Here is an 11,154-nt window from a genome sequence, read left to right as displayed (position 1 = left end):
TACAACAGCGAGTGTGCCGTCACGTGTCGGACTGACGTAATCGAGTGTGTATTTTAATCAAAAGCATTGTTTGGGGGGCACAGGAGAAACGTCCAATAAATCACAGGTCTAGGCATGCTAGACCCAGTTTTCAGGGTTTCTCGTAAACTGCTAAAAAAAAACCAAGAGCAAACCTGTTTCTTGGAAAAAAAAATCAACTTTGTGTCTGTCCAAGCTACAGTCGTACAATAAGACTTAAAAAGCATCAGAAATTATAATTTATGCATGAAGTGCCTCTCCAAAAGATTTTAATTTCCTGCTAGCTCGTATGAAATATGCATTTTCCTAGTACATTACATTCCGTTATTCACATCGAACTCTTACTGCTAATGTTTAAAGACGTTTAGCAATTTTTTTTTCCTATTTCTAATCATGGGACTGGATGCTCTCGAGGATGTCTCGGCATGTGAAGAAGAAATTTAAATTACAAAAAACAGGTCTTTCGACCAAATTATCTCACAACGCTGTGAATTACATGTCGGTATAGAATGCGATGTGGATTGTTGATCTGAACTAACACACCAGTCGACTCAGTTTCTAATCTTTATGTAAAACGTATGGCATTCATCTGTAAAATCAAGGCGAGTTTTATACAGTATACAAAAATACATGGCTCTTTAGCTTATTTTGAGCACAAGAGCACGATTTTTCTAATGGTATAAGAAAAATGTACCAGCTCATACAGTGTGTATATGTTTGCACCGGGACGTAGGGAAGCCCTTACAAGACAGTATATCCCTGTCGGCCTGTCCACCAGTTTATAGGAAAGCGGCGTTAATTCCACGGCGAAAGGCAGAAACAAAAACACAACGTTTCGGCCGTGGAGCCTCTTCAGGTGGGTTTTAACCCGTGTTTTGTCGGACAAAATGTGACGGCGTCCTCAAGATGGCTTTACGCGGGGAAGCAACAGTAACATCTTTACATTTATTTTGTCTGGTTAATTGCACTGGGAAAACTACAGTCAAAAGCATCTGGCGATGTGATTAGGCTGCAGACTTCAAAGGCGCTCTTGTCAGCCTGGCCATATGTCTGCTCAACACACCCACCAACACGAGTTTGATATCGAGACTTCTGGGCTCCAGCTTCCTGCGTGTTCAGAGCAGAACTCCTCTGCGCCTTCTCGTGCCGCAGGACGGCAGACACGTGTGGACCGAAGCATGAGGGAAGACGCGGCTTATTTATTTTTAGATTGGTTTAAAAGACCGTGTCTGCTCTCCTTCAGATACCCCCCAGAGGTCTGGCCACATGGCGCAGCCCTGCCATGTGTCAGACCGAGCGGTTTCCTAAAGAGAGTGTCGTGTCTGCCGTAAAGGCACACAGTACTTCTAGGCTCGGGGTGATACACGACGGGTCTGTGGGTTGCTCTGGAAACAGAGTCAAATACTAAATATGAAATCGATGCTCTCTTGCCCTTCTCTGCTCCGGTGGGAAGATGTCTCTCCGGATCTTTAGTCCGCACGTTAAGCATCCGCCGGTCAAGCGAGTAGCAGCAGAATACGATCAATGTATGGAGGACGCAGCAGGGTTGTAACGGATGTCTAAAAATAACGGGAGATTTTCCCCATGAGCTCAACTGGCCGGGTCCCCGTTGAGTGACGCTGGAGGCCCGGGTTCAAGTCCCCGACGGTGGGGGTCCGACCTGTGGCGCCAGCGGCGAGGGCGCATACCCTCGTGAACCTGGGAGCGCTACACTAAGACTATACCTGAAAAGGTTGCTAAGGTGGTCTTAAATAGACATGCGTTTATCTAAAGAGACATCTTTATCGGAAACTAGAAGAATGCAAGATATCGGGAGGCTAGACCGGCCTGAGAAGGTGGTGGCTTCAGCTTCTGTAGAAGGAAAGCTGTGAGCCGCAGAGCGGTCAGGGTGGAGGGTGCTGTTACACCCTGAACCAGGCACTGAGATGGACAGGTTTCTCAGACGTCTGCTCTTTATTGTGCAGGTCTTGGAACGGACAGAGAATGGCGGACACCCGCCGGGCACCTACTGTAAGGAACGCAGTGGCCCTCAGACTTAAGCGCAACAGCGCCGTGAGCACAAGCATGAGAAGTGTCATCTTTTTCGTACACCGTCCCCACGCCCAGACACCAGAGTACAGGGCAGCTGGAAGAGCTGTGTTCGTGTTCGTGTCTTTCAAAACTACTCGGGCTCTGTCTCCAGACTGATCAGAGCAACAGATCTAATCTTTTTCCTCCCGTTTTTAAGTAGTCGCCTGGGATATGGGAGTCCCCCATATCTTGCATGACACTTCACAATTGCCATGTATTAACTTTCATCTCTCCCTCAGCACGGAGCATTTATTGAATTAGTTAAATATTCAGTTCCTCTCTGCCTCCAGTGCTTGTATTATTGGGATAAATCAGAACTTCTGAATCTCTCAACAGCTTAATGATGTGACTGCCGGAGAGTAATTGATGATAACTGGGTAATGTACTACTCAGTCAGTCATTCCAGATCCGTTAGCACCACAATTGTATTGATTTTAGGTACCTGGTTGTGCACTGTTAACGGGATTCTTTGTTTTTTTTTATCCAGGTGAATGGTGTGTAATTCACAATTCTGCATTTCTGCTCTGCTACTACACAACTGTGTTTCTCAAATGAATGATATCCACCTTCCTAATTCTGTTCTGGCACCATTGGACATTCACTTTTTTTTGCTGCATGTTATTCTGTCTATTTCTGTGCCATTGGACACATTTGATTATTCATTCAAATTATTTTAATCCTCATTAGCAATTACTGTATTAGAATGCATGAGACATAGTAAAACCTACTCCACGGAAATAACTAAATATGCAATAAATCACACAGTGGACACAATATAGTTTCATTCATACTGGTGGCATGTGTCTACAAAAGCACACCAATCTTTGCTAAAAGTTAAATCTCTTTGGATCTTCCTGTTGTTGCTTTGCAGAAATCCCGGTGATACAGAGAGAAATCTCATTGGATCAACGGACCTAAGAGAATGAGAGAAAGGTGTTGGTTACCATTTTGTTAGGGTTTGAGTGGTCCGTGAACTCATTTTTTTTAGCTCTAGCAGGAAAGACTTTTTAAACTGCAGGTAGATTTAAAACAGTTTCTGAACGATAAACAAGAGAGTGTGTGTGTCTAACATATCCTGTAACAGGATGTGAATCGGCATCTCTGTTTCTGATTTTAAAGACCTCTCTAAATCCAGACTTCAGACTCGATTCTGACCACTGCTCATCGGTTCCCAAGCCTGCTCCTCAGCACTCCCACACCTGCTGTTTTTTATTCCAAGTGAGCTCTCAGATGTGCAACTGAACCCTTTATTGCCTTAATAACAGGATTCATTCTAACTGTTTGGCTGTTTTGTTTCTTAAACATGTACTTTTCGGAGGTTTCCTTGTAACCATTGCATTTCATAAATAAAAGAAAATCCCAGGTTTCTGCATAGAGGAAAAAAAAACTTTCAAATCAAGCAACTTTTTCATTCCATTAAGGCTTCAATGTGGTAATTAAGTTCAGCTCGAATGAAACCCAGCAGGTGTGTGGCCTCCAGGAACCGAACTGGAAACCCTGCAGCTAAGGCAAAGTTCACAAAAAGAAATCCTGAAGTTTTTAAGCTGATCTTTGTTTTTTGCACTTTCTGTCTTTTTGGCTGCGAGATGTCCGGTTGTTTTCTCCCTGACACATCCCCTTGAGCACGGTAGATGCATTTTTCCGCTCGAACACTTGGTACATTCAGGCACCGTAGAAAAAGTAAAACCCTCACAAAATATTTACACTTGGCTACCCTTCTGCAACCACCCTGTTAGTTAAAGTTAATATCATCCAACAGCAATCTCCACTTAGTGACCGCCCACTCAGACAGCATCTCGCCCCGGCATCAATCACCTGGTAATGTTCCATTGATCTGACACCACAGAAATCCAATTCACTGCTTCACACACAAGAGAGTAACAAAAAAATGTATTTCTGTAGCGAAACCATCTATGCTCTGTCGAACGATCCATGACGCACAGATCCTTTTCAGATGATTTTATCCTGGTAAACAGTCGGAGCCGAGTCACAGATTACAGTCTGTACGAAGATAGAGGAATATCTAAAATATATTTTTCTATGCGTATGTGTGTGAGAGTACACAGGGAGATTTGATTATTTTACTTTGGTCAATGTGTTCTGCTGGCCAGTAAGGTTTATTTTCATCAAGCTGTTTTTTCAATGGAAATAGGTTGCGGTCACATTTCTGCTTTTAAACACCAGGATTTAAATCCTCAATCACCTCAAAGTTTGGCCAGTCTGCAGGAATCATATACACAAGATGATCTTGCTAATTACTGTATAAATCCCAGATTATCTGAGTTCCATGAATGCAAATGAATTTGGTTCATTCGTGTTTCCTTGTTAGGGTGCTCCATTTCCTTTTTTGTTGCTTTAATATGATAATTAAAGGGCAAATTAACCCGAAGAAACATTTTATTTCTTTCTAATGGATATTCAGTGTTCTTGGTCATCCAGCTAGGTGTATCATATGTCTCTGTTTTCTGTGAGATTGTCAAATTAGTATTTTGTGTTGCCATGAAAATGCCCAAGGACATTTAAAGAAGAAAGTTAATTTGAATAATCTAAAAAGAAAATCACATTGTTCTGAGAATACTGAACCCTGACTAGCAGTGGTTTCTACAATTTTGAACACTCCATAGTTGATACAGGTACTTTTTGGATAGCTGTGTGCATGAGATTTAGAAATGTGAGATGGAATCAGCGAAGTATGTTAACTTTAATAGCATCCAAGGTTTCAGTGCAGAAACAGCCATGATTTATTAGCTTCTCTAATCAGAGAGAAACACAACACTGCCTGTCGGACAAGATCCTATCAATACCTGTGGGGACCAGTTGCTTCAGGCGATTTCCTTAAACACTGCTTATTTTAAATGCAGAGCTAAAGTCTGGGGCTTTACGCCTATCCTTTTAAAAACAGCAGCAACACTCACAAATAAAAACTCCTTCCCTGCTAAAGTGAGAATTATTGTGGTTGTTTTAATAATAATAGTGCTTCATTATGTATTTCCCGTTACTGTTTCAGCAAAATATCTTACAGATTGTCCAACACAATTTTTTTTACTTACTGGGTGACTAACAGCATGACAAATGGATTGTCTCACAACATCCTTCCTAAGGAAAAATGTATGAAGAGACTTCTTGCATTACTCTGGTTCTAGAAAAAGCATTTTAAAACTGCATCACACTGTAGCATTCAAAAGCTTTACTTTAATTCTGAATTTTTAGAAAGTATTTTGGAGCCTGACAGCAAAAACAGAGAGATGAGTGAAGAAATGCAATTCTGTGATACTGAGCTCTGTTAGAAATGCATAAACTTTTCATTTCACAGCGACCTGGCAAGAAACATCAGAGTTTTTTTTTGTCAAGCAAAGCTGGATGACAAAGGTTGCATTGTTTTATTTTTCTCTAATTCTCTATTCAAAGTAAAAATTATGTTCTGTGTTTTGCATTTTCCTTCCTTTCATTTTTTTCACATAACCTATGACATGCTTTAAAAATGCAAATTAATTAGAACAGAATTGTCAAATACACAGGGTACAATGCCTTACAGCTACAACACTTACAAGAGGTGAGGACATTCTATGGGGTGGGGGGGGGGGTAATTCTTTCTGCACTTCTACAGAATCAGGCATTACAATTTTATTAATTAAATTCAGACAGTGGTCTTCAGAAGAATAGTGAGTGGGAGTATGAGAAAATATAAGTACTCCGTTCGTTTGGAATGATTCATTTTTTACATCCTCTATTTTACCAGATATTATAATCTACATGCCTTTCAAAAACACACAGCTTCTGTGTTTTAGAAAACAAGCGAGAGAAGTAAAGAATGTTCTACTGCAATGAAAAGAATGAAGGCTGTACGATAGGCCAGACTGGTTGTGATATTGATGGAAATTGTATTACACTTGTAATAAAAGGGACTGGATTGTTAATGACAGCATGAAAGGTTTAAAAATAATTACACCGTCTTTGTTTTCACAAGCTTGCCCTTGAGAGATGGACAAAGATTTCCTGTCAGTCTGATATTCTACTGTAGATGTTAGAAAATGGTGGAGCAGTCTGCTGGAATGGGATCACATGCTTAGAACGTTCTTCTTAGGAAGTCTTGTTTGCTTCTGCCTGCAGAAATCATACAACACAACACACAACAACAACAAACATATCCTTGTTGCAGCTTTGCTTGTGTTAGTCTGACACCTGTGAGTTGGTCAAACTGCAAGTCAGTATAAAAAACACAGTATGTGACGTTTAAGTGGTGTATTTTGTCGTCTCCCATATGGAAATCTATGCAGGACCCAAAGGTTAAATCTAAATATATGCTGATCCAAAGACTTCCCTAAACACAACATTTTTGGTAACACTGCAGATGAATAATAATAATAATTATTATAATAATTGCTCACACTTATATAGCACTTTTCTGGACACTCCACTCAAAGTGCTTTACAGGTAATGGGGACTCCCCTCCACCACCACCAGTGTGGGGTTGGTGGTGGTGGAGGGTGGTGAATGGGGGGCTGTTCTCGTCTTATAAAAACCCTTTTCACAATGATTGCAGACAGAGCAGTAGAAGAAAGTGCATTTCTGTATGCTCCCTGGAAATGGTTTTACCAGAGCACATTAAAACTCGTTTCACACCTCCGCTGACCTGCTTACCGCCCCGCACTCCTGTCATCCCAAAGGATCCCAATGCCCTGTACACACAGGACGGGGCCTCATTTTACCCTCCGCTGTAGTGCGGCGCCACCTGGTGGACATGCCGCGCCAGCAGCCCCGGTGCACCAGAGATGAGGTGAAGGAGGGAGAAATTGCTTCACCAGCTGAATTAATGGTGGAATTTTAGGGAGGCCAGATTGTGCTTCCCTACTGTCCCCTGCCATTCCGGAAGCTTTCCATGGAATTTGAGTGGCCAAGCTGTCTGAAGGACAGCAGCTCCTGGAGCACAGTGACCCTGCTCACATTGCTGGGGCTGTGGTTAGGAAACTCTGCTCCAGAGGTAATAAAACCTCCTACTGGTCCAGATGCAGCACCTACAGCAGTGACCCGGTTTTCAGCCTTAGCATTGAAGTTTTGATTAAAAATATGCAATCCACATTAATACAAAAATAAAATTACATCATTTGTAATTAAACAAAATGGCATGTCCTTAGAAGAAGGTGAATATTTTTGCAAGGCAAAGTATATCCAAACAGTAGCAGCAAGACAGGTCCTCTGGGTAATAACATATAATTCACTTCTGTGATTTTTCTTGGAAAAAAAAAGTCAGAAATAAAATTGCATTATTATTATATTCCCACTGAAATCAAATGCAAGCTTTACACTAAATAACTAAGGAGTTAATTGAATAGAATTAATACCCCACAATCTAAAAGACACCCAAATTGTCTGTGTTTGTACTCCCTGACTCACCCTGATTCAATGTTGACCTCTGGTAGGAGGAGTGCTGAAGTCCCTGCAGCTTCAGATCTGGCCTGACTCTGTGCTCCCAGAACACAGCTTTAGACTGCTGTGCAGTCTGGTTTAGGACTCCTTCCGGTAGAGGACAAACATCACTAAACGAGAAAAAAACACTTACCTGTGTCACTGAGGCCGTTAAATCAGATTCCTACAGAAATCAAAACACACCCAGCTACACATTTCACAAATATAAAAAGACTAAAAGGAAGCCTGTAGCCAGGTGCTTCGTTTATGCTTTTCTTCAGTCTGATGTTGTAATTCATTCTCCCCATTTCGAATCCCCAATCACCAAGAGGGCAGCGCTGGAGTGAGGGGGCTACAGCGTCAGGCTGGTGGTTTCTGTGGGGAGAAGACCAGGCCCTTGTGGAGCTATACCAGCTGTGTGCTGCTCCTCACAGATGTTGTCAAGCAGCCCAGGATGGAACATGTGATATCTGGAATATTGGACATGTGCTTCGTGAACACATGCACTGGAGCTCCAATGTGTTTTCTTTCTTTGAAAGCAGCAGCTGTGTGTGGAATTCCTAGATTCACAGGGTCTTCAGCTGTCCAGCAGTAGAACCAGCACAGTTTTCAGACGAGGGTCCTGTATCAACCCTCTGGATTACCAGATCAGCCTGTGCCTAGGTGTGTTTAAAGATGCTGTTTTGCTTCTACATATTATCATGACAAATTCTGATTATCAACTATACAACTTGAAATGATAATTAAATATCTCCACCAATTTTTATTATTTGCTCTACTAGATAAATGGATTTGATTATATTTTTGAGTTTGGTTAAAAACAAATAAAGACATGCCTACAGAAGCTACAGTATGTAGCAGAAAAACTAATTTCATTTTCACTAATGTCAACTAGTTTCATTGTGTTTTATTATGTTATCTTCAGTAACATCTTTTAATTAATTAATTCCATTACCTCAACTGTTACTCTGCAACTTAATACAGAAGACTGCTACTCAGAAAACATACCCTGAAGACAAACTCAGCGTCAACAGATATTTCAACCTCTGTTTTCAGAGCGGCTGAAGCTGTGGACATATTCATACAATTTTTTATATTAGTTTTATAAGCCTGTTGTATACTGTACTGAAATAGCGTTGGCACAGAACTCATGTATTGCAGACTGAATATACAGTGGTACATGATGTCTGCATTTTGAATTTGATTCTCGTCTGAGAATCAAGTTTGTTTTAACTTTGTATAGATGTTATCACAGTATATCATGGATGCCTGTCACATACATATTTGATGTTCATTTTTGCCTCCTTAAGACTTTCCCACTGAGCTTGTGTGCTTCTCAGTGAAGCTTTTTTTCTCCTCTCGGGAGGAAAAACTGTAAACTTTCCAGTTCTTAGCAAACTTGTAAGTTTTCCAAAAACTTGTGACGTGATAAATTTTTCATGCAATACAAAATCCCCATAAATAAGTGATTTTTGCATTCATAATTTAACTCAGATTTTAAGGAGCTTGCACACTTTTGACTGATGTGTTAAAACGTGCTTGAAACATCAATGCACTGTAGTAAACAGCACATGAGCCAGCTTGGAATAACACAGCTGTTTACAAAGCAGTTCTGGTGGAAGAGAAGCATGAATATCGCCTGAACAGGGGTCTCGTGTCTTCACCAGGGCCTTGTGTTAACACTCCTCAGCACTGCTTATGTTTTATACAGTATGTGACTGAACATACTCATAAGCTTCCATTAGGCCCTGTATACAGGCGTTCAGAATACTGAGCATTTACAGCTGGAGATGGTGAAAGAGATGGAGGATCAGCACCTCGATACCCTTTTTTGTTTTATAACAATACTTTGCATTAGGGGACAAAGCGACAAATAAACTCTTTTGCAGACTAATGTTATTGAATCTAAATAATTCCGCTTTCTGGACTGAGAAGGATAATTTAGCAGTGGGCAGTTCACTTTGAATGCTCTCCCACGAAACGCAGTGCTTAAAAAGGATGAGAAGTGTAGTGCACACCAACTCACTGAAAAGAAGTGTCCTTTTAAAGCCGGGGAGTTGTGTTGGACTCTGTGGACACTACATCACTGCTGCAGGGACTCACAGGACCGGAGCCAACTTCTACTGTGAAGATTGTTTTGGCTTGGAAAGCTGGTCAGTGGCACCAGCAGGGAGAAGGCCTCTTCCAAGACTGCTAATGTCCAGGCCTGTTCCAGAAGACCGCTCAGGGCTCTGGGCATCCCTGCCTGCACCGCATTAACAAAGAGAAGAAGCTACCACAAACTCTCACTTAGGACAGAGATGCATTTTTTCAGTATTAGACTTCGGTAGCTTTGCATTTGAAGAACCAGTGAAATATTTTTTTTTTCTTCTTCTAAGACACTCATTCATTAGAGTGGGCTGACAGTCCAGGCTTTTACAAAGAAGTGAGCAATGATCCAGTGTCTCCAAAAAACACTTCAATGGCGGTCAATGCTTTAGACAATTGTCATTGTGAGACAGATTAGTTTTAGCTGAAGGAAAGGGTTAAGAGCACATTGTAGCTCTTAGCTGTCTGGGCAGAAAAAACTGCCTGAGAAGTAACAGGAGCAATAGATAAGGTTGTGCAGCACTGAAATTGCACCGGACCTAAAAATAATGTTCAAGGACTAGTAGGGAGTGGATGTCTGGAGGTGTAAATAAGCTGTCTTTGTCCTGCGATATCTTTGCTTTACGATTTACTGCACAAATATGTTAACTATTCCTTTTCGTGCTCTTTTTTGTAACTGCTTGTCTATATAAATGGGAAAGGTTCCAGCTGGTACTTTGAATTGCCTGTTGCTCCTGTGGCTGAGCAGGTCCTGTATGCATACTGTACATCAAAGCCCCACTGCACCTTTCCATGAACGAACCCCACTGAGTGTGTGGATTTTCTACATGGCCTGCGGATGATGCGTGGTTACAACAGTAATCTTGCTCAGCTCAGGAGGAACCGGAGGTTCAGGCCGGGGGTGTCTGTGCTCGGCTGAGGAGCCACAGGTTAGAAACCAACACCTGCGGGATCACGTCCCTGTAACCCACCCCAGGCGAGGTGGAAAGTGGACGGAGGACAGGAGTCAGGTGGCCGCAGGTTTTGTGAAAGACTGCGTGGCTGTGCCAGTGTCAGTGCCTTCAAAGCCTTCTCAGCTCCCTTTTCATTACCTCACAGCTTCACGCCGTTTCTTTGGCTGTTAGGCTGGAATGAGTGCACCGCTCTTGTGTTTCAGCACAGCACTTAATGGCTATCAATAACGCTTTCAGCTTCGGATTCGTGAAGGAGCCACTTCAATAACTCCAGCACACTGTGCTCCACAAAAATCAATAAAACATCAAAGGAAATGTTAAGGAGTTCTTAAGGGAAGAGTTTAATGATATATGAAGTCAATATGAAGTTATAAGTATTTAAATGTATAAATTACAGGAGGATTACCAGAGGGCCATAGCTCCCCTGGGGCAATTTTTATCGTTAATTTCACTAAGAAGTAAAAGTGTAAAAACATCAGCTTCACGTACCCCCTACCACATTATTTATATTCATCAGAGGAGAGCAGACGGCGAGTGTCTGTGTAGGTTAGTGTTGCTGACTGACTGTTGTGCCTCTTTGAGTAAAACAGTACATTATATCCATTTGTCCAAATCTGAT

Source organism: Lepisosteus oculatus, chromosome 5 (genome assembly GCF_040954835.1).
Source record: "Lepisosteus oculatus isolate fLepOcu1 chromosome 5, fLepOcu1.hap2, whole genome shotgun sequence".
In the NCBI taxonomy this organism is placed as follows: Eukaryota; Metazoa; Chordata; class Actinopteri; order Semionotiformes; family Lepisosteidae; genus Lepisosteus; species Lepisosteus oculatus.
This window is presented reverse-complemented; position numbering follows the sequence as displayed.